The 25,647-nt window shown below is 39.2% G+C and overlaps 2 pseudogenes; both read right to left on the bottom strand.

The window, feature by feature from the left end:
• Positions 1–17,942: 17,942 nt before the first annotated feature.
• LOC148209023 (uncharacterized) lies at positions 17,943–19,918 on the bottom strand (annotated as a pseudogene).
• A 1,039-nt stretch (positions 19,919–20,957) lies between these two features.
• Positions 20,958–25,252, bottom strand: LOC148209024 (uncharacterized; annotated as a pseudogene).
• Between the last annotated feature and the right edge of the window lie 395 nt (positions 25,253–25,647).

Raw genomic sequence — 25,647 nt, forward strand, 5'->3', positions numbered from 1 at the left:
TTATTTTGAGCCGCCCACTTAAGGATCCCAAACATCTAAAGAGGCCGAGCCACATGAGGAGAGCCAACATGACAATCAAGTGGAGATCTTTGAGAATAAGGAAGAGAATGAAGTTTTCAACTTCATCAAGGTAATAGTCTTACTATAGATGCTTATCATTGGACTAACTTGCTTCATTTGGTTGTAGGTAAACAACTTGATTCGAGGACGAATCCAATTCAAGGAGGAGATGATGTGATCCAACACTCCAAAATGTCACCTACACCAACAATGAAGACAAGCTTGAAGAATGACCTACCAAACGAAAGAGACTTCGTTTGACCCATCAACAAATTTTGACCATATTAAAGGCCAATGAAGAACCTATTAGGGTCAAAAGGAAGCATAGAAGGGAAGAGAAGCCAAGAGAATGGCCCTACTTCAAGGAAAAGCCCATCGAGAGATCACCCGCACGCATGCACAGTCAGGCGCACGCCAACGCGCGCCCGCGCCCGCGCCCGCACCCTGCCGCGTGCCCCTCAGCCTTGCTAACCTCACAGCACACGGTCCCCACGCGCGCTACCTACTCAAGCATTCATTGCCTGCTGCCCATGCCTGCATGCCCACGCCTGTCTAGCACCCCTGTGCAACCCTGCCTGTTGCACATGCCCGCGCGCCCACGCCTGCTCCAGAGCCCATGCGGCCACGCCTGCTCTAGTGGCCACGCGCCCATTGTCCGCCTAGCGCCCATGCACGTCGCCCTCCCTGTTCGTGCGCCTCATACCCAAGCACCCACGCACTCCGCACGCCCCTCAACGCCAACAACCAGAGTCCAGCGCTCTGCACCGCCCTCCGCGTGCGCCGACGCCCAACCTTGCCTTGTCGCCCACTCAATCCCACTTAAGCAAAATATTTCCTTAATATTATAGTTTATTTCGTGGGATTTGATTTGAATTTGATTTTGTTTTATTTTTTTCTAATTTAACAATTTTAAATTTCAAGTTTAGACAAGTTTAGCAACTTTTAGGCGTAAAAACCTAGATGCAACCCCCTGCCCCCCCCCCCCCCCCCCAAATATCGATTCGTTTGTGTGGTTGAACTTAGGAAGCCTTAGTTTTACCATCAAAGCATGCTCTTTTGATTGGTCATCTAACTCGTGGAGTGTTTCCGGCCCGAGCATAGTGAGTATTCTGTCTGCTCAAGGTAACGACTGCAAAGATAATCCCTCTAACTCTTAGCCTTCCGAGTTGAACCATCTCTATGATTAGATTCAAGTGGCTTGTGACTCGAATAGCTCAATATGCTTAGATTGTCGCGTATCACAAGTTGTTTATTTTTTTGTACAATTGATATCATTATTGGAAGATTAAATGTTGTTAAAATATATAATAACTCTCACGTTTGATTACCATGCAACTCTGGCATTTATTATCTATGCTTGGGGAGCTGTCTGGTTCAACCTTGGTAACTAGAGAAAGCTTGTTCTTGACATCTTTCTTCAAAATTGGTCCAGTGACCATTTTGATTCATTCCCTTTCTTTTTTATTTTTTAATCATAATTTTAATTTATTTGTAAATTATGTTTGTTGGGTATAAAATCTGTGTTAACATTTTGTAAACAAATATTTGAAGTATTTACTTTTTAAAAGTATAAGAACTAAAATGGATACTTCGAAGTATAGATACTAAAATAAACCAAAGTTAAACCAAATAAAGCGAAATAGATATTTCAAAATGATTGAAACCAAAATGGAAGTTATGGTTTCATACTAAAAATCACAACTTATGCAATAAAATTCAATCCTGTAGAGCTTAATATATGACTTTCAAAAATATTTTTATTAAAAAAAATTTAGGATCCTACCTAGACTCAAAACCCAGGGTTCAAGAAATCAGGGATGAGGTAAAAATATTTGGACTTATTTGAATAAGGACGGTTAGAATCCATATAAATGAATTAGATTTACCCAACCTATTAGCTTAACTTTTTGGGTTGAATGATCGTTTGTTCATTCTCAATGTGGTATTAGAGCCCAAATGCTCAAACGAGCATCCGGTCCAAAAATGGGATCCGACCAAGATCGATGAGTCAAAAAGGGCCACAATCTTGATGCGGCATGTTAAGGATCCCACATTGAAAAGAAAAGGGACATAAATAGTCATGGGCTACTCTTTTGAGATGGAACCCATGAATATTAATAAGTAGCATGAAGTTTGATGAATCATATGTTATAATTTTGTTTAATAATTTCATTATTACTTTTGTTATATCTCTTTTATGGAATTAACTTATTTGTAATGGGTATTTGGTGAAAGCCCTTTACTTTAAAAATAAAATTTTGCTGCCATAGTTTGTGAAGTTTGACCCTCTTTATTGGTTTTATTGGTTTGGGAGATCAAGATCATATTATTTTGGTTGTAACTTGATTATTGTGAGTTTTTCATTCCTGTTCCTAAATAATTGTATTAGATTGTTTAGAAGCTAGGGGGCTTTTGTTGGGACCTTTAGGATATATGTTTGGGAAAAGTTTTGTATCTCATCTTAAATGATTATTAGTGAATTACCCACATCTGAGTGGAAGACTGGACGTAGCCCTCAGTCGTGAACCAATTATAGTGTCGTTTTATTGTTCTTTACAGTTTTCTTTTTTATTTGCATATTGTGGTTGTGTGTGAATATTTTCTATGGAAGGAAAAATTATACAGTACCGTTAAATAGTTAATCAATTGAACCATTTTTATTGAATGTTTTCAACAGCATTTCATATGTGAGTGGGCATAGCGGTATGTTCCATCATCTTGTTCGTTCACCTCCAAAATTACCATACAACAAATATTATACAGAAAGAAAAGAAAACAAATTGATTAGAATGGCATACGAAAAGAAAAAGCGAATTAATTAATTTATAAATTTATCTTTTATGATGATGATAATGTGGATGATGATGAGTTTATGATTATATTGATGATCTCTAATGATTATGATCTTCTAATAAATAAAAGTAAGGTAAATTTTGTAGAATCCAATCTTCAGTAAGAAGATCATAAGTCTGATTTTCAATCAACCTTCCAATGATTGAAAGATAAATTTGGAGAAGAATATAAGGTATGGTTTTCAATAAACCTTCCAATTCCATAAAATGGATCTCAAAAGCAGATGACCTCATCACATAAAGTACATAGTATTCAAGAAGTTATAAGGAAATTTTAATATTTTCTAATCATACGATATCCTCTGACTTGAAGCTTCTCTTATTACACCAATCTATACTGACACATTTTAATTTCACTATAAATTATCTTGAACAACTAGTTCCGCTGACCTCGAATGCTTTAGTTTCAAATTTCTCAAGGATTTGCAATATGGCGAGAGACGAGTATCACATGGTAGCTCTCAGTGAAGTTGAAACTCGAGAGATTAAAGATTTGTTGCACCTAATTGACGTTTGAATTTATATATCTTCAAGTCCAGTGGTGTTCATAATTAACGTATAGAAATACTCAACTTCTTAAATGTAGAAAAAAGGACCAAACTCACACTGTAATCTCAAGTTGAAAACGTTCTATCTTCAGAAAAGTGAATGAACTTAGGAAGAAAGCACTAATCGAGAATGGAATAGAAAAATATCCACAATGAGTATCTTCATATTTATCGTAGCCATAGTTCTTTAACTAAAGCTTTTATAAATGGTGTTATTATTGGGTTTTGTGCCCTTAACTGGGGTGTTTGTAATAAATAAACTCTTTGTTTAGATAAAGAGTTATTGTATTTCAATAAAGAGCTATTTCTTTACATACTCGTATTCCAATAAATTAAGATCCAAGATTATTTGATGTAAGTGGAACAATATATATTTGATATACAATATATAATTAACATACAGTTTATGTAACGTCCCGAGTTCCTCAGGTTAGTTAGCCTCGAATCAGAAGATTTTCATTTGAATTTAATTTTTTTAAATTAAGCTTTAATTAAAATTTGTACATATCGGGTTCCGCGGGATTGGTTCTATCGTAAGTAGGGGTGAGTTTCTTTTCTCTTGGGCTTGGTCATGTTGGACCTTTATTGGGTTGGTTTGGTTTTAAAACAAAGGAAAAGAAGAAAACAAAAGAGAGAAAACAAAATAAAAAATAAGACTTCATCTTCTTCTTCTCCTTCTCCCTTGTTGCCCTAGCCGCCACCCCCTTCCCCTTCAATTTTCCGGCGTCTTCTCTGGTGACGACAACAAGCAGCACGAGCGGTGGTCGGTGTCCTCCGACAGCAACAAACTGCGGCGCGATTCCGGCGTGGGTACACAGTCTGCGGCGGCGGCTCACTATCCGAACGACGACGTCTTCTCCACTAGCGGTGGCGGCAGAGTTTCCCGGCGTTCCAGCATCTCCACGGCGACGGCATCCCAACGGCGTGTAGCAGCAACTCTACGGCGATGCTGCGACGAACTACAACAGACCTGTAGCGTTCTCCCTTCCGGTGCGGTGGCGTGACCTCCAGCAGCGGCGGCGACTTAGTTCCGATGTCCCACGGCGTCGCTCCCTCCTACACGACCACATCGGCGGTGGCGCACGGCAGGTGGAGCAGACCCACAATTTTTCAGCGACGTTTGGCGCTTACCCATCGTTGTTGAAGCCGGATTTAGGCTACCCACACCTTGGCGAGCTAGATCTAGGTGACCCACACTTATACAAAGTCAGTTTTGGTGGTAATGAGTCATTTGAACCCTCTTAGAATTGATTTCGAAGGCTGAATAGTATACGTAACTTGCTGTATTTTTCTGTTTTAGTGTCTAGGTGTGAGATCGACGCAAAACTTAAGGACGCGGTTGTGGGTAAGTAGACAAGGGGCGTGTGCGTGCGTTAATACGTGTTAGATGGTTTCTAATGTGTTGATTTGTGGCGTTTAATATTGGGTTTGATACGCTATTGTGCTGGGTAACTCTCGTTTGTGTTAATCTGTATACTCGGAGTAGTGTAGAATATTTGTCGGTGATAATGGTGTAATTTCTACTTTGCTAAACTGCTGAGAATTGTCGTGGGGATGTTTGTTGTCTGAATATGCACGAATTGTTCGGCGTGTTTCATGTGTTTTATCTTATATAGCAATGCTTATTGAATATTGATGTTGGATATTAAGTGCCTCGGGTGAACTGTGTTGGGCTCTAAGTGTTTAAAATTTGTTTGGTTATGCTTTGTTGTGACAAAACTCATTGTGGAGCTGTTGTTAAGAAATGTTATGTTGTGAAAGCATGATTGGTTTATTATTTCATTATTAGAATGTTGTTTATGTTGTGGAAGCATGCTGAATTGTGTTTGTGAGCTGAAAGATGCATGGGTCATGGCTTAAGAAAGCATATAGTAAGACTCTGGTGAGAGTTGGATTCTTGGGGAAAGTGAATGGGTGAGTGTCAGGGCCTCGGGGATAAATGATCGGCGGCTGATACGTCACTAATTGAGTATCGAGGCCTCGGGTAAAAATGGTCGAGGGTCGATGCGAGAAGTCTTTTGGAAGGAAAAATATTGGGGCCTTGGGTAAAAATGGTCAAGGGCTGATAGATGGTGAAGTCGTCGGGTCGTCGGGGCCTTGGGTAAAAATGGTCGAGGGCCGATGCGGTAGTGTCGGGGCTCTGGGTAAAAATGGTCAGGGGCCGACTCTACTCGAAGAAGTTAACTGTGGAGGGCTAGGATAGCTGTGATGAGCGTAGAGGTACTTGAGATGTTAGGGAGACTCGAGGCTGGTAACTAATTGGTTCATGGTTGTGGTTGTTGCCGAATCTTATAGAATGTGTCTATGTTTGATTGCATAATGTGATGAAGAGCATGACTATGAATGTTTCATAATTTGGTTAAGCATGATGTGTGTGTGTTGTTGGTGCGGGCTACTTACGGAGTATATTTTATATACTCACCCCCCCTCTACAATTATTGTTTCAGGTGAAGGACTTGTTGGCGATCATGGCGATGAGACGGAGGAGACATGACGAGCGAGGACCATAGGCTGCGTAGTTACTTTTGCTTAGCATAAGTTAGATGGTTAAGACCTTATGTTATGGTCAATAAACTATTTGTTCTTATTTGAATAATTGGGAGGTTCCCACTCGTTGTTTACTTTATTTTTGGATAGGTGATTATTTTAGTTTTCTTCCATTCATTGAATTTGCCTAGTTGGGATAATAAAGTTGCCTAATGAGGTTGTCCATGGATGATGTTTGAATGATATTCTATAGAAGTGTTTCATTGTTAAATTGATGAGAGATGAAGCTTTATTTTATATAATTATTTCACAGGGGGTGGTCATCTCGTGTTTGGGGTTAAGTTTAGACGGGTGGGTAGTTAACGTGACTTAGAAGTGTATGGGAAGTCTTGGGGCGTTACAGTTTATATTCAATGTACCAGTGGATAATGTTTCAGTAATAACATAAATGATCTATAGTACATGGATAAGGTTGCGTACCTTATCATAGTAACACTATGGATACGACCTGCAATGTACCAGTGAGGGTATCATATAGAATGAGTTTGTATAAAACCAACTAGCGAAATAATTAATCTTTAGTTATAACATCGTAAAGCAACTAGATTAATATTTTATAAGATGACCAGGTAACTCGATCTTAATCCTGAGCGAGTTATGGACTCCTGCCTATAACAGATTATCCTTTGATTTGTATGGGTGAGAGTGGCCCAGGTTGCCGACTCAATAATCCTACCATTTTGGGGATGAGACCGAGTGGGGAGCTAAGAACATAACTACGCAAGACGAAATTCACTCTCCTTTCCGACTTTAGTGTAAGTATACGAGTATTCCCTTAATTGCTTACTCTGAAACTTGAACAAGGGATCGTACCCTCTCACTGGCCTGAGAGAGACTTCTGTTTAATTGTCGGACCATAAACATGTTGTTCAGTAAAAAGGTACAGTGATACTTAAGGTGAAAGGCTATTGGACTTCAATACTTTTGGGCTAATTAAGGGTAACTTATTTATTTATTTTTTTATTACCTAGGAGTCGACGACCATTTGGCTTTTTTGTCCCTATACTTGGGGTAATTAAGTGTAAATTTGAGTTTTATTCTTTTTTTTTTTGCTATAATTGCAAGTGCTCCTATAATTTATATTATTTTGAGTGGAATTTATTTATCATATCATTACATTATATTTTCTTTAAGAGGAAAAATATCTCAGGTATGTTAGTTGTGAAAAAAATGTTGCTTTAAAATTATATATTTATGATAATAAATATTATGATTAATATAATTTTTTCAAAATTTAAGAAAAAAACGAAGATATTATAAAATTTAATTGCTGTTTATTTTACATGTAAACATAATGTACAAATATACTTAATTGCATAAAGTTGTTTATTAAAGATGAGTACATTAATTTATTTAAATAAAATTAATAATTTTTTTTAGGAACAAAATAAAGAAAATTTATGATAGAAAATATATGAAAAAATATGTTGGATACCTCGGGTCAAACCCTTAAGAGTACTTCAGATCGATAGTGACTAGGTTAGTTATTTCGATTTACCATTGAATGAGCTTATAGCTCGACGACAGTTTATTTTCGAGGTACTGTCCTCCAATCACTCGTGATGATCTATTCTTCTTTTACCATGTGGCATGTCATAATGTAGAATCATAAATTTTTGGACCAATCATAAACAACCACATAATTATTGACGAAACTATATTTTATTTGGAGATGAAATTATAAATTAGCCCTAAATTAAAATTGAAGACAAAAAATAACAATCCTAAATAATGTCACATGTTTTTCATTGGGCCTTTTAGATTGAATTTAATTTGTTTAATTGGGTCATTTCAAAATTCAGCCCAAATTAATTTAGTTAAAAAAATGAATTAGATAGTTATTAGGCCCTGACCCGAAACTCAAATTACCATACGACCATTGTAGTGGATTGATAATTGACTTTATCAAATTTGAACAAGTTTAAATCCAGTAAAAGAATTGAGTTTGGTCTAAAATCACTCAAGCTCAAGTTTAGGACTGGGTTCAAAATCAACCAAGCCAAAACATTTTGAAATTAAATTTGACCCAGGACCTAAATAAGAGCCCTAATCCATGGGTTTGGTCTAAAATCACTCAAGCCCATAACGCACTAAATGCTGTGGAAAACTTTATAAATACAGGGGTCTCCCTCATTTTAGGACTGGGTTTGGTCTAAAATCACTCAAGCTCAAGTTTTGGACTGGGTTCAAAATCAACCAAGCCCAAACCTTTTGAAATTAAATTTGGCCCATGACCTAAATAAGAGTCCTAATCCATGGGTTTGGTCCAAAATCACTCAAGCCCATAACGCACTAAATGCTGTGGAAAACTTTATAAATACAGGGGTCTCCCTCATTTTAAAGTGTTAGGAGCTCAAAAGTTAGAGAATTCATACATCAATATGAAGACTCTCTCTAAATACCTTAAAATTCGAAAACTATCTTGAAGACTTTTGAAGTGCATAAACTTCGATTCAACTTCGAGAACAAGCATCTCAATCTTAGCATCAAGTTTGAGAACAAAAATCAGAGGATAAAGACTAGAGATTGATTCTACTACACAAACATAGATTAATATAAAATTTCAACTCCACAAAATATAATCTCTCCACAAATCTCGTATGAACAAATTGGCGCACCTAGTAGGATCATCTCCAGTAAGTCGTGGTAAGTCAAGGCATGGTCCCCGAGGTTTGTGTCTCCACATACTTCTCTATTCCCAGAGCCCTACAACCTTTTCGGAACTCGATCACCATTATTTTGTTAGTAAAAGGTTCTTGCTCCAGCTTGAACGCATCGTAGTGCACTCCTAGCTTCTTGGTGTTTGATCCGAATTTGTTCTTGATTTGGTCAATGAGTTCTTTTTTTACTCTGTCTAGATATTTCGCACCCACTCTGGCCGCATGAGATCCCTCGGATAATTGGACATCCCTTGGGACTCGGTGTTCCAGCCAAACGTGGTACGACAGAGCCGCTTGGTGTTCAACACATCTTCTAGGTCAAAAGTGGTGGTTGGGACTTCAACCTTCTTAGCGGGGTTCTTGCCGTCGAGATCACCATAAGATTTATCCTGAGGTTTTCCGTCAGTATTTTTGCCCGGTGGCTCTATTTTCCTCCTCAATGAGGGTAGGTCTACTGGCACAATCATTTATAATGGCTTATGTGAGTTGCCCAACCATCGCTGTTACTTCAGCATGCAGACCGAAGTTTTTCCTTTCGATATCCCCCATTCTCCTCTTTCCAAGTTAGCAATAGGACGAATGGGATGGTTAAGCTCTTTAGATTCCTTGGGTCTGAGAGGGGTGGGTGGTGTAAGCATTGCTTTCTCAGTAGACTTCTCTTAGCGACGTTCACTTCTACCAGACTTTCCTTCGCATGATGATTCCTTATTGGAAGTCATGGTTTTTCAGTTAACAAAGTGGGTTTCCTTAGCTGTGGAAGGAAGCTTTCAATTTGGCTTGAAAACATAATCCATATAGACGACACCAACTGTTGATGCCGAAATTTGGAGAGGTCCCTGTGTCCTTTAGAGCAAATGTTCGTCAAACAAATGAGCCAGCAGCAACGATTATCGACAATGGTGCGATCCCCTGCCTAATACTCTCCTACAAGCAAGTTAGTAATCGGAGAAATAAATAGGAAGAACACCTTAAGGATTTAGTGACAAATTTTTCACTTACTCCATGGTCGTGGTGGTTTGCCTCTTTTATAAGTGCTCTAGTTCGACCAGGAAGGATGTTTGTCACGCGGCAGGGTAGAGCTTGCCCTCGTACAAGGTTCTGACTTGTAGTTAAGGGACATCCTCGACGCATGGTAGCTATACTGTTACCTGCCACCCTGTCCCATTGGGCCTATAGACTACTTGCTGTAGGGTATGTCGTGCCCCTCGTACTGTGCTACAAGCGCCAGCGCCGCATCCTCCTTTAATCGTATGCCTAATGTTGGCTATGGTCCCCACAACCAGATGTTGCCACCTGAGCCACCCACGTCATTTGCTCAGCTTTCACGCTCAACATTATTATTATTATTATTATTATTATTATTAAATAATTGCATGTTAATAAACTTATTATTCTTCTTATTATTATCATTTTAAATAATTGTATGTTAATAAATAATATTAACAGTAAAAAGAAAAAAAGTAAAATTTTATCAACATTAAAAAAATAAAATAAAACAAAAAGCGTAAACTACATTTTGAACGATGGCAAGTAAGGTAAGTGCTACATCCACTGCGCAGAAAACAGACTTTGAAAATAATATCATATTATTTAATATATAATATAATTAATGTTTACGACAAATTTCAGAGAGGTTTACGTTTCCCTCAGGTGAGTGTAGGCGCCAAAGAGCAAATGAGTGCAACCAGAAAATTCGACGACGGTGCGGTATCCCGCCTAATACACTCCGACGCTCAAGTTAATAACAAGAGTAATCAGAGTAAAGAAAATAGGAGTAGACATCTTGGGGTTTAAGTGACAGGTCTTTCACTTACTTAGTGTTGAGGGAGTCATTCCCTTTTATATGTGCGGGTGGCCAACCAAGAAGGACGTCGTTTGTGGAGGCAGAGGTGCGTTGAGCTGTACGAAGCTCTGATAGATGGGTGTACGTCCCAGACATATTATGGGTAACCTACAAACCTGCGGCTCGTAGGTTTCAGGTTACGGTCCTCTGTTGTCCACTAATTGTGCTACCAATTCTTCTATGTGCAAGTGTACACAATCGTTGCAGCAAGTAATAAAAGTTCGAATCCACAGAGACTAAATGCTTAAACATTCAATATTCGCTAAAAAAAGTACTACAACAAGCAACATGATTCTCTTCTAAACAAAAACTAAACAGTGTTGAGAATAGAACTTTGAAAGAAATATCTTAATGCAAACACAAGGGGTAAATTTGTTAGAAGTACCAAACATTCACAATCACTCAGTAAGATCTTGTAAAAATAAAGGCGCAAGGGGGAGATTAAGTCGACTCTTCTGGGCCACCCTAACTATGTTGTAGCATTAATGGAGCAAGTGCAGTGGTCAAACAGACAAGATGCTCTTCCAAACACCCCGGATTTTCTACTACTAATATTGCTAGACAAACATCAATAGCATATACAAGAAGTTCTTATGACCAAGCTAGGTGATGCTTATCCCTAAGTCATCACAAACTAAACTTAAGTAGATTCTAGCTCAAGATGAAGGGGTTCGCTCCTTAACACATTTTTCCAAACATTGTCAAAGAGATATTTCAAAACGATGATCAAGCACAATGAAACTAAAGTGATAAACTACTTCAACTCAAAGCACATTTCCATTAAAACAAACAGCACGGTTACAACCCAAAAAATAAGTCTAGAACAGATCCCCCTTACACAAGTGGTTAGCTATGCAAAGCCATAATGAGAGTCAAACAAAATGTAGGAATGAAAATGATACAAAGATGAGAAAATGAAGAAAAGGAGTTGAAGATCAACTCCCAACTGCCACTGAAGAGTCTGCTTCTTCTCTTTGCTTTCTCCAATGGTTCTTAGAGAGAGTTTCTTGGAGTAAGGGTGGATTCCTTCTAAGGATGAACAAGGGGATGTTTCTTGATGTGCGTGTCCTTGGAGGTTTCTACTCTTGTTTGTATTTATACCCCCCTTCAAATATTAAGGCAACATTACGGACCTTTGAGGACCCAGCTCTCACTTTTAGTTAAAACCTCCAATTACTGTGGTAAATCTCGTTGAGCAATCCTTTCACTGTCAGCTTGTCGTTTTCTGCTGCTTTCTAAATTTGGCTCTGATGCTGTAGCATCGTCAAAGCTGTAGCAAAATGCACCAAAATTAGCTCAATTACAATTGACAATACTACAGTGTAGAAAGCTAGTGTTTATGATCTTTTTAGCACAAAAACAATGACTAAGGGTGGAAGGGATGCTATCTTTAGCTAATTTACACCAACATTATACCCAAATAACTCTCTATTTGGAGAGTTATCACACCCCTTAACTTGAACTGTTGCTTGTCCTCAAGCGACACTAATATCCATCATTTTGAATGCTAGATCGTGCTAACTATTCTTTCTAGCTAATCTTTCCAATGCTTAAGATTCATTACTGTGGTAAGTGTTTCTCAGCTTGCTCTAGCATTAGCTTATAAAGGATACAAACAGTTGTTGCACTAAAACTAAGGTGTTCTATTCACATTTGAATGCCTCACTTCACTTTGTCCCTTGCTCACCTAAGAAAAATCCCTTCAACCTCCTTCCAAAGACATTGACTTTCTAGCCTACACTGCTGACTGACTAAAGCTTTCTAAGACAGCTATGGGCTACTGGCCATTCTAGACCCTGTAGCTCTTTTGATTTATTTATTTATTTTTCTCTTGGTTTTTCTTTTACTATAGAGAGCTGAATTATAGGGCCAAAAATTCTTCATAACTTTACAAGATGTTACCACAACAGGTACTATAGTATTATAAGAGAGAATCCCTCACCCCTAAATTTAAAAAGAAGCATTGTCCTCAATGCTGAAAGAATGACTTGTGAAAACTAAGGCCAAGGCTCCCCCAAACATATAATGAAGATAGGATGAATGAAAATTGGATTTGAGTGACTTCCTATCTGAATTGGTTCTAGAGGGATAAGTAGTTGTGTATTTTCTAAAGACATTAGCTTGCTAAAAGTGCACGTGACGAGAAAATAAGCCATTGAAATTCAACTTTGGTGAAGTTTCTAGGGCTTGCAGGAATACTAAGCAAGGCAAGGCTATCAAATGTTACTTAAGAACATATTAGAGAAAGGGCATTGACTGAATTCTTCCTTTCTAAACCTAGCCAAAGCAAGCATCCTAAATATGTCCACAGACCAGTCATCTTAGACCACATATCTAATCAGCCAGAAATACACAAGCTAGCAGATCTAACAACATCTTGTACAATAATTCATTCATTTGCATTTTCATTTAATGGACTGAATGGAAATCACAACCTAAAAACTAAAATTTAAGGATACAAAAACTAAACATTGAAACATCATAAACTAACCTTACTAGAATGAAAAGTGCATAAAAGTAAATTTTTACTGAAAAGAAACAATTAAAGTTAAAACAGATTTCAAGCGGGGAAATCAACTCCCCTGTTCAGTTTCTTCATCCTCTTCACTGGAGTCGCCTGTAGGCTAAAATGCTCTAGCACCATCCACTTCTTCATCTTCGTCAGGCCTGTCTTCTAGAAATCTTGGGAAAGGTGGAAAATGGCCGGAGAAATTTTGCATGAGGGCCTTGCAGATCACGACATCTCTCTCTTTGGCATAGCGCATGTAGGCTTGTTGCTTTCTTGCCATGGCCGCTACTACTCCTGCAATGGAGCCGAGCTGCTGCATCAAGCTGGCTTGTGTGTTTGACACTTCTTTAAGGCAAAGACAACATTTCCTCCACGCTTGCTGTGATCAACGGCGTTCAACCTCTCAATTGCAACCTCATTGATATCACCCTTATCCTTCAGCTTTTGATCTGCCTCTTCCATCTTGACTCCCGAGAGGATACAAAGCTCTGTGATCAGATTAAGGAAATATAGGTTGCCCTGCTTCCTCTTCTCAACCCCTGCAATCTTTCTTTCAATAAGTCGCCCCACATCGATGCTAAGACCTTCCATATTGCAAAACAGAAGGAGAACCCGTTCCTTCGTGATGGAAGTGTCATGCGTTGCGGGCATGAGCTTGCTTTTGACGAGATGATACCAGACGTTGGCTTTCGGCTTAAGGTAAGCTGGGAGGAAAGTCTGCACTCCTCTGGCTGATAGCTGCCATCTTGACCCTTCTACTCCAATACATTTGATGGCCTTATTGAGTTTCTCCTCAGATTGAGCAACCATCATCTCATTAAAAGTGGCATGAGAGTAGTTGGGGAGATTGTATACCTCGTTGATGGCCTCTGCGTTCTAGCAGACTTTCTTACCCCTCACCGTCACATTCGAAGGATCACTCAAGTTAAGGTGGCGTAGAATTCTTGAACAATTTGGACGACCGCAGGCTTGGGCTGTGCACACAAGGTTTGCCACTCATGCTTATTGATGGTAGTGGAGAAAAACAAGGCATGGATGAGTCAGATGGAAAGCCCCTTTCTCCTAGCAGATTTCAGTCTTTGAACCTTTCAAATTGTTTTGATGCTGCAGCATTGATGAAACGCAAAAAGTCTGAGGGTGCTGCAGCAGCCTTCTCTTTGCCCTTTTTCTTAGCCTGCACGTCCACCTTCTGTTTGGGCCTCTTCCCTTTTTCAAGCTCAACAACTGGGGAGAGTTTCCTCTTTCCTTGCGATTTCCTTGGTAGCACCGGAGCTGCTGCTTCCTTGTCTTATATTTCTTCTTGCTCTTTGTCCGACAGAGCTCCTCCTTCTCTGGCTGTTTCCTTTGTTGTGCCGCCTTCTCCCAAATTATCCTCAGTCCGCTTGCTCATGGCTACTGTCCGCTTGGAAGAGCTCTTGCATAAAATCCTCGACTCTTCGTCTCGCTTTAGGCGACAGCTCTGGTCCTCTTTCTGCCTCTGTTTCTACAGGCTGTACGTCTTCGTACTCAGCATTCTGACTGGCTGCTTCGGTTTGCCTGTCTTGACCCAGCTGCTCTTCTTCGTCTGGCGGAGCAGGCGGTTGCTTCTTTCCCTTTGTGGCTTTCCTTCCTCTTTTTGCAGCGGGTTTCTTTTTAGGCGAGGAAGAGATTTCTCTTTCTGGGGCGGTGCTTTCGAGTAATGGGTTGGGTTGTGGTGGTGTTTTCGCTGGAACTGGCTCTAGCAACTTTTTCGGTGAAGGAAACGGTGTCAACTCTTGGGGGGATGGCTTTCTTACCTTTCTTTGTTTTCACTTTAACTCGAGGCATGCTGTGATGAGGAGGTTGACGGTATGTTAATGCTGCAGCGTACCTAGCGTTAAGGGAAAGCGACTAGACAGAGGGAAACGAAGGAAAATGAAGGGTAGGGAAGGGTGCTACCGCAAAATTAAGGCTCTGAACTTGTCTAATACTAATCTCCTCCATATTTTCTTAAATAGACTCGGCACCTTGGTCCTCATTAATGCCCAGAAAAAGGGCCAACTACCCCCTTTTCTCTTAAAAATTTCGAAATAAAAAAAATTCCCTCCCTTTTTACCTTTTTTAGAAAAGCGCCCTAATTCTCTCTTTTAAAAAAAACGTGGGAGAGGAATGTCCAAAATAATTCAGTTTTAAAACTTTTAACCCACGATTTCTTTTCTAACAGATTTTTTGTTGTAGGCACTAATTGCTTTTCTCTCTCCTTAACTGCTTTTCCCTTTTTTAAATTTCATCTTTATTTTCATATCCCTGATTTGCGCTCCAGCATCGATGAGGTTGACCACACTTTCTCAACTTCCCCCAACTCTGTTTTAGCGATTATAGCACTGAACTGGTAGAGTCTTTCCCTTGCCTGAAACAAAAAAAAAAAACGAAACACAAGAAATGCTTCTAATTAAAATCTTCCTACTAACATTAAGAAATTTAAATTGAATTAACAAGAATTAAACTACAGAGAGAGAAGAAATAAAATATTCTTCCCCTTTTATTCTATCTTGGTAACCCCTTATGTTGACCTCAGCTGGTAGGAATCCATCTTCCTCACCACTTCTCCTACCTAGTAGTGCTTCAATCTTTGTCCATTTACTATGAATTCCCTTCCCTTGTCATCTTCTTTGACGGTTATAACTTCATAAAAATATACCTTCACCATTGTGAATCGTCATGACCATCTTGATTTCAACTTTCCAGGAAACAACTTCAGCCTTGAGTTGAATAACAACACCTTCTGTCCCTCCTCAAATGTTCTTGGCTTTATTCTTCTGTCATACCACACTTTGGTCTTATCTTTGTAAACCTTTGCGTTCTCGTAAGCTTCTTTTCTGAATTTATCCAACTCTAGTAGCTGAAATTTTCTCGTTTCTCCTCCTGCTGCTAGATCCATATTCAACCTCTTCACAGCCCAAAATGCCTTCTGCTCCAGCTCAAATGAGAGATGACATGTCTTCCCAAATACTAGCTTATAAGGGGATGTTCCTATTGGAGTCTTGTAGGCAATCCTATATGCCCACAATGCATCGTCCAACTTGTAAGACCAATCTTTTCTACTGATATGCACTACCTTCTCCAAAATCCCCTTAATTTCTTTGTTTGATACCTCTGCTTGCTCGTTCATCTGAGGGTGGTATGTAGTGGACACCCTATGCTTGATATTGTATTTCGCTAACAAGGAACTCATGGCTTTGTTAACAAAATGGGACCCCTCGTTACTTATAAATGCCCTAGGGGTTCCAAATCTGGTGAATATGTTCATGTGTATGAACTTCAAGACTTCTTTCGCATCGCATGTTATGCAAGCTATTGCTTCCACCCATTTAGAAACATAATCCACTGCCAACAAGATGTAGAGGTTACCATTTAATGGAGGGAAATGTCCCATAAAATCTATCCCCCAAACATCAAAGAGTTCTATCTCATGGATAAAATTCGAAGGCATTTATGACTTGTTTGAGACGTTTCCCACTCTCTGGCATTTGTCACAGTTCCTTGCGTATGAGTGTGAATCTTGGAAGACAGTTCGCCAATAGTAGCCACTTTGGAAGATTTTGGCTGCAGTTCACTGTCCTCCAAAATGTCCACCATAAGGGACGGAGTGACAATGCTCCAACACTATGGATGATTCATCCCTGTCAACACATCTGCGCATAATTTGATCCTTGCATAGTTTGTATAGATAAGGATCATCCCAATAGTAAAACTTGTTGTCATGGATGAATCATTTAAGTTGCTACCTTTTCATATCTGATGGCAAAATTCCACTAGCTACATAATTGGCCATATCAGCAAACCATGGCTCCAAGTCTTTTCTCTATTCTGTCACCATTAGCAACTGCTCATCAGGGAATGCATCTCTGATAGCTGCTTCTTGTCCTTTCACTGCTCCTTCTAGCTCTACTTTCGATAAATGGTCTGATACTTGGTTCTCTGATCCGTTTTTATCTCTAATCTCTTGATCAAATTCTTGTAACAGCAACACCCATCAAATCAGCCTCGGCTTGGCATCCTTTTTGGAGAGCAAATACTTGATCGCTGCGTGGTCGGTGTATACCACTACCTTCGTTCCAATGAGGTACGCTCTGAATTTTTCAAACTCAAAGACCACCGCTAACAGCTCTTTCTCAGTGGTGGTGTAATTTAGTTGAGCATACACCAATGTTCTGCTGGCATAGTAGATTGGGTGAATTAGCTTTCCTTTCCTTTGATCGGCCAACACAGTTCCTACCGCATAATCACTAGCGTCACACATGACTTCGAATGGTTCCTTCCAATTTGGTGCAGTCATTATGGGATCCTCGATGAGGGTTGTTTTCAATATGGTAAAGGCCTGCAAACAATTTGATGAAAAGTTAAAAATGCGCTCACTTTCTAAAAGGCAACAAAGAGGTTTAGAGATTTTAGAAAAATTCTTGATGAATCTCCTGTAGAACCCTGCATGTCTAAGGAAACTTCTAACGTCTCTAACTGACGTGGGGGGTGGCAGCTTATCTATGACTTCAATCTTGGCGCGATCTACCTCTATGCCTTTCTTGGATACCTTGTGGCCCAACATTATCCCTTCCATCACCATAAAATGGCATTTCTCTCAGTTGAGCACTAAATCGGTGTCTTCACACCTCCTCAACACTTGCTCTAGATTGCTCAGACACTCGCTGAAATCCTTTCCAAAGACTGAGAAGTCATCCATGAAGACCTCAACCACAGTCTCTATTAAGTCTGAAAAGATTGCCATCATACATCGCTGGAATGTTGCTGAAGCATTACACAGTCCAAAGGGCATTCTTCTAAATGCAAATGTACCATATGGACAAGTGAATGTAGTCTTTTGCTGGTCTTGAAGATCGATGGTAATTTGGTTGTAGCCACTGTATCCATCCAAGAAACAGTAGTATTCTTGCTCAGCTAACCTATCTAACATCTGATCAATGAATGGCAATGGAAAATGGTCCTTCTTAGTTGTCTTGTTCAACTTCCTATAATCCATACAAATGCGCCAAACTGTTATGGTTCTTGTGGGAATCAGCTCATTGTTGTGATTTGGCACCACTGTGATCCCTCTCTTCTTGGGTACACATTGGACTGGACTTACCTAATCACTGTCGGCTATTGGGTAAATTATCCCAGCATCAAGACATTTAATGATTTCCTTCTTGACAACTTCCTTCATGGCAGGGTTTAACCTCCTCTGGCGTTCAATCGAGTTCCTACATCCCTCTTCTAGATTGATTATATGCATGCAGTAACTTGGACTAATTCCCTTTATATGAGCTAGAGTCCAGCCAATGGCCTTCTTGTGATTCCTTAACATCTCTATTAATCGACACTCTTTTTCTTCGGCTAAGTCTGCTGCAATGATGAGTGGCAGTGTTTCTGCTTCTCCCAGATAAGCATACTTGAGGTGCGATGGTAGGACTTTGAGCTCTAACTTTGAGGCTTTCACCACGGACGGCTGCAGCGGTGCTTGCACCCTATCCTTCAATTCCAACGGCTCAAATGTCTTCTTATAGATTCTATCAAATTCAGGTTCATGCGGCTGGCCTTGGATCAACTTGGCCTCCTTGTGTCCTGCCTTGAGAATTCTGGTTAGCTCGTCCTCTAGTTGGTTCAACAGCTCTTCTGTTTGTATTTCATCACTCATCAAATCATTTGCAATCCTTGACAAAGAACATTCTTCCACATCAGTAGGGTATTTAATGGAGTTAAAAACAGAGAATGGCACCTGCTGGTCATTAACTCTCATAGTGAGCTCTCCATTGTGTACATGAATCAATGTTCTCCCCGTGGATAAAAATGGTCTTCATAAAATGATTGGGATTTTCTTGTCATCTACGTAATCCAGTATGATGAAATCTGCAGGAAAAATGAATTTATCTACCTGAACCAAAACATCCTCTATCTTACCCTCCGGATGTGTAATGAACCTATCTGCCAACTGTAAGGTGACGGTTGTTGGTCTTGCTTCTCTTATCCCTAGCTTCTGATACACTGATAGAGGCATCAGGTTAATGCTAGGGCCCAAGTCACACAATGCATGCCCTACATTCTTCCCTCCTATCGACACAGGAATGGTAAAACTTCCAGGATCACCCATTTTCTGAGGGAGCTTTTCTGTCAGAATGGCACTGCATTCTTTTGTAAGGGCCACCGTTTTAAATTCCCCTAGGCTTCTTTTCTTTGCCAATATATCCTTGAGGAATTTGACGTAATTTGGCATCTGCTCTAATGCTTCTACCAAGGGTATGTTGATATCGAGCTGTTTCAGCACCTCTAAAAAACGATCAAACTACACAACGTAGTTTTTTTTTTTTTGCAACCGCTGAGGGTAAGGAGGGGGAACTTGATGTTCCACAGGTATTTTCACTTCCTTTTGCACTGGTGTCTCCATAGACACTTCCTCCACAGACACTGGCCCTCTTTCCTTTGTTTTTTTCTAGCTCAGGCTGCTTCGTCATTCCTTGTTGTGCCACCGATCCTAGTTGTGTTGTTCACTCAACTGATGCTCCAGCTTCATTCCCTACGTTTTCTTTAGTATTCATATTTTCTGCTACACTCTCAGTCACCTTCTCTGTCTGAAGCTCTTCCTGGTGTACAACATTATCCTCTCTCATCAAATAGAGGTGTGGTAATACCTTTCCACTACGAAGAGTCAATGCTTGACATTGCTCTTTCCCTTCCCTTTGAGGATTCTCAGTATTACTTGGCAGGGTACCTTGTGGGCGATTTTTCATTTCAATAGCCAACTATCTTAGTTGAACTTCCATATTTCTTAAGGTGGCGGCTTGGCTCTGTATCAATGCATCGTTCTTGGCAATATAATCTCTCATCAGAGCTTCCATAGAGTTTGAGGAGTTAGCTGCTGGTCTTGCTTCTTGCGGTTGGCTAGGCATTAGTAATCCTGGCTGCTGCAGTGTTTTCAATTGGTACTACCCGGCGTTCTGATTCCCATGACCACCTTGATTTCCTCCCAGGCTAAAATTTGGGTGTTGCCTCCATCCTAGGTTATAGATATTCGAGTAAGAGTTGTTTCTGCCAGGATTTCCCAAATAATACACTGATGCAGGGTTTCAAAGGCAAGAGTCATAAGTATGATCACCTTCGCAGTAGGAACATGAGACTGCCATTACCTTGCTTGTTCCTGAGTTAGTGGATGATGCTGCAGCAGCACTCATGTTCTTTACCATTTTGGTTAGGTTTACTATTTGATCTTTCAGAGAAGCCATCTCCATGTTGCTGGCAGCCCCTTAGTTTCTTCTGTCACTTATAGCTCTGGAATCTGACAAATGGTAGTTATTGGAAGAGATTCTCTCCAATATGTCCACTGCTTCGATATATGATTTAGATAGCAATGCTTCATTCGCAGATGCATCAACCACCATTATGGTTGCTTCATTCAGCCCATTATAGAATGTTTCTATCTTAGTGGATTGTTCTTGTGTAATCTCTGTTTCTCCACTCTTCGAGGCAATTGCCTTACTGTGTTTCACTGGATTGATCTCTGTTGTACTCGGCAAATGACCTTGAAGCCTATCCACCATCATGCAATGCCACCTAACCAACTTGTACCTCAGTTACTAATAAAAGTTGCTGAATTTTGGAAGTTAGTATATGTTTTAGCCATGAACTGAGTTGTAGTGTTTGCCAACTATATCATTGCCTATTAAAGGCTATATTTCTTCTCTGGTTGTTGAAATCCATGTGGTGGAGGAGGATTCTGACTCTACTTTTGCCTCCATGAGAAGTTCGAATGATTGCACCAACATGGATTATAGGTGTTGGAACAGGGATTATTTTGCTAGCAATTAAAATTCCCGACCAAATAAACTAACAATCTTCGCTCCGATGGTTACCATGATAGTATTCACAAAAGATATGTGGTGTTTGAATAGCATTTATCGCAAGCTGGCTTGATTGAAGTTGCTTGGTAAGTCAAGTAACTTGCGAGATTAATGCAGTTATATAATCCACCTCATTTACTCCCATCAGTCTTTTTTTAGCCGACCTATCACGATGCCACTAGTAGTTGTTCATTGTCATTTCTTCCAACAACGCATATGCTCCACTTTTAATTTTACCCATGAATGCCCCTCCTGATGCTGCATCAATTACAGTTCTTGTTCCATCATCGAACCAATTATCAAAATGATGCACTTGCATCTATCCAGGGAATCCATGGTGGGGGAACTTTTTTAGAGATTCCGTGTATCTTTCCCATAATCTATAAAATGTCTCTCCCTCAAATTGGGAAAGTTGTTAATCTCAACTCGAATCTTAGTAGACTTATCTCGTGGAAAGAACATGGCAAGGAATTTATAAGCCAAATCATTCCATGTTTGAATTGAATATGCCGACAAGGAGGTCAACCATTGTTTAGCTCAATCCTTAAGAGAGAAGGAAATGCCCTTAGTATGATTGCATCAACTATCACTCCATTGTATTTGAATGTATCATACATCTCCAAAAAATTAGAAATGTGAGCATTACGATCTTCACTGGGTAATCCACAAAACTATATTAATGTCTGGATCATCTGTAGTGTGGCCGGCTTGATCTCAAAATTATTCGCTTGAATTGCAAGCCTTCAAATAGCTGAATTTATCTCAGTCACATACGGCAACTCATAATCCCTTAAAGCCTGATTCTCATTTTCTCCGCCTTCTGTCATTCTCTCACTTTCTTATGCAACGTGTTCTTTCTTTGATTTTCTATTTCTTTTACAAGTGCGCTTGATTTCAATGTCAATAGGAAGTAGACTGTTGCTTCCAAATTTTCACATGCACTTGCTCCAATTCCTAAATGAAACAAACAATCAAGTTAATAAACAACTAAAAATTCTTCAATTTAATACCAAAGCTTTGGATTTCAATAATAGTAAAAATTTCACTCCCCGCAACAGCAAAAAACATGTTGTTCAATTTCCCAAGCGTACAAATCATCACAAGTAATAAAGTGACAAGTAAAAGTATCGTCTCCACAGGGAATGAATTCTAAAATGGTGGGGAAACGGAGAAATTCTAAAATGAAATCAATAAAAACAGAAAATAACACAATTATTTAGAAAGGAGAGTAAATCAATGGGAATTAAACTCTAGATCTTGACTTCACCAATATCGCGATTTAACTCTTCCTATGACTTTAATCAAAACTTTTCTAAGCCAAGTTTGTTGGCGGGTTTTACCCTGTTGACTCGATATTATTTCTCATGCAATAACAATTTTCTTCAAAAAGTAAAGTATCTATATCTCTACAACTACTTCGACAATTCAAATAATTAAGCACGTAAAACTAAAAGATGCCACAAAATTTGCAAGAAAACTCCATCTCTTGCTTTAACTAGAGATAACTATTCAAGTCTAGCAGAAAATATTGTTTCTCAACCTCGATTCATGACAAGGAATCAATGTAAAGAATGACCAAATTTAAACAATGCATGAAGAATCGAAAAAAGTTCTCAAAACCAGCAAGTCCAGAAGATAAACCAAATAAAGAACATGGAAGAGTAAAGTTCGATAAAAGCTATATCAATGCCCTAGAAAAGTGTATTTAGCTCATGCTTGAAGCAAAAAGAGAGAAATAAGAAGAGAAAGAAAACAAATCTGGTGATTTCTCTAGTCTTCATTCTTCACTATTTGATCACAAAAATGACCAGCAACAAATCTCAACTCATACAGAAGGCTGACTTGGAGGATGACCTCGAGTACCTCGAACAGGATACCTACAAAACAAAGAACACTTCGAAGCCCAAGTCAAGAAGAATCCGAGATGTATTTAGAGAGAAATACAGTATTCGTGAACATGAAAGGGAGACAAATGACTTCTCTTTATAGGCGAGGTCTCCGACATCTTTCTTGATAGGGCCTCAATGGCGTGATGTCGTGGAATCTGTCGGAATGGAAGGTTAAGCCGAGTATATAAAGGTCAGTTCGGCCAGCAAACGAGAACAAGTCTCAAAGAGAATATGATCGACTCGGTCATGTTAGGCGTCGACTCGAGATCGGATAGGAAAATCGAGGTGATGAAACTAGGCCTTGTCATATCAAGGCCACGTGTAATCCTATCCTCCAATCAAGATATGCCACGTAAAAGGTTTAAAACCAACTCCAATCAAGATATCTCACTTCCTACCCTTTTGCGGCTAGGGTTAAAATGAGATTTTTAACTAAATTTTGTCCACAGCGCCCAACCGTGTGCATCGCTATTAGGGTTGACTTGTTACTGTAAAAATTTGTGTCGGTAGGCTTGTTTGACTACAAATTTCAACCATTTCCCATCATTATTTGCCAAAAAGGATTACATATTCTTAAAGTAGAACATGCATCGAACATTTCTGGATAAATTGCAATATATGGTACTTTAGGAAAAAATGAGAAAGACATGGTCAAAGTTCGAAAAAAATCACAAAATCTGTTTTGCAGGGAAATTGCGCCTGGCGCAATTTTGAAGTCAACATTGACCAAAACGTGCGTTTCACTTAATGAAGGGCAATGGGTATATTTTCAACATGTTTGAATCAAGCTACAACTATATGTCCAAGTCAATAAGGGATTGTTAGTTGAATCTCAACCCATTTCTACCTAAAATGACGGGGAGTTAAACCAACTCAAGGGCCTATAAAAGGGAGCCTCTCCCCCAGCAGCAAATCATCCATTCCAAGCTCGTTTTCAGCTTCACTTGCTTCCTTCTTCATTGTAGTTTTCGTTCATATGCTTTAGATTTATGTTTTAGTTGTTATTTCCTTGTATTTCCATACTTTCGCTTATTGTATTGCTTTGAATTCAAGTTCTACCTTTTATTCTTCATATATTATGTTCTTCTTAAGTTCTTAATCGAGTTTACACTCCCCTCACGCTCGAGAGAGAAGAGGGTAAAGTTAGAACCCCTTATACGACTTATTTATTCGTTTAAATTTAATAAAAAATACGTCTGTTATGTTTTCGTGCATTTTCTTTCCATTAATTATGCACTAAAATATTTATCTCCTCCTTTTGGAATGCCTTAGCCAAAATGATTTTATTTTCGAACATGCTCAGGATTTGACAAGATTGCGTCTAGCGCAATCTTGAGTTGGTTTCTAAAAACTTATCTTTATGTCTTTTTCTATTTGGTCACTGGGAAATTGATTTATGCACTAAAGCTCAACTCTGAGAAGGGTGGGTTAGGTAAAATAATAAGAAACCAATATGGGATGTGACTTAGACATAAGCGCATAAAACACGGTCCTAGACATAGGCCATCTAACCGATAAATGAAAATGAGTTGATATTTACTTTCTAAGATTGTAATCACACATAGAAATATGATTGTATGTTACCTTAGCCTCTACAGCAACAAAAAGTGGTTCATGATAGAGTAGAACTCATATTCCCAAGATTTAGGCAAATCGTGGCTGGTGCATTTTTCCCAAAATGTGTATCTTCCATATTTTCCATCAAAACTAAGGTAGGAAGTTGAGTTTTATTAAATTGCTTGATATTTGAAACCCTAAACAACATTTTATCACTATTTTCTTCATATACCACAATTGCATTTTGAACCATTCAGTAGTTCTTCAAATCTGTTTTGAAAAGCATAAGTCCTCGAGGATTCGACCTTGGATTACTCCTCAGTATTACTTGTGACCGTGTACACTTGCACGTGTCTCTTATCTTTTGAAGGTAGAGAAAGTCCCGACAAGTTTTTTGCGCCGTTGTCGGGGACTTCATTTTCAGAATCATTTTCTTTTTAAGTGAATTGTTTCATATTGTGATTGTTGCATGCCTCTGTTCCTTGAGATTAATTTGTTGTATCTAACCTGGGCCAATTTTTTTAGCACAAAGGCTTTCTTGCATGAGTCCCTTAAAAGGTTAAGGCGAGAATAGAGGCCAAGAAAACAAAAGAAAAAAAAAAGCATGAAAAAAAGTAAAAAAGAGGTTGCTTGTATTGAACAAAGAAAATAGCAGGAGTATTTGAAATTGAGTCTCAATTTATGTACAATATTCTACTGGGAAGTAACATGCCCAAAGCTCCTTTTAATCAATTATGTTGTTTATATTGTGGTGATATTTGTCATTTTATGGAATATTGTCCATCTAATCCTTCATCTTTTTATTATCTAGGTCAGCAAGGGAACCAACAAGATTTCAATCCTCATTCAATTCCATACCATCAAGATTGCCTTGATCATTCAAATTTCTTGTGAAGAGAGCATAAACCTGAAAGTATATTCCATCCGTACGAGCATGCATTCCAGCAAAAATTCACGTCACAACCTCAACAAGAGTATGAACAACCAAGGATGCCAGAGCAAACACAATCGTCGAGAATATCTAGCCTTGAAGAGATGATGATAGATTATATGGCTATAAATGATGAAGCACTATGCAGGCTGCAAATCCAAATGGAGTGGATGGTCGATGAGTTGAGGAATAGTCCACCAGAAGCATTGCCTAACAATATAGAACAGCAAGGTGAGGCAATTGATGTATCGAGCAAGCTTGAATATGGCGAACCTGAGCTCTCAATGGACAACGATGATCCACCAACCCCTGAAGTGATAAATGAGGTATGGAAGAATAAGGAAGTTGAACCCGAGAAACTGGTAGAGGTAATTGCGTATGAGGTTACAATGGAACCCGTCACC

Source organism: Momordica charantia (genome assembly GCF_013281855.1).
Source record: "Momordica charantia cultivar OHB3-1 chromosome 9 unlocalized genomic scaffold, Mcharantia_2.0 BLBB01000009.1, whole genome shotgun sequence".
Lineage (NCBI taxonomy): Eukaryota > Viridiplantae > Streptophyta > Magnoliopsida > Cucurbitales > Cucurbitaceae > Momordica > Momordica charantia.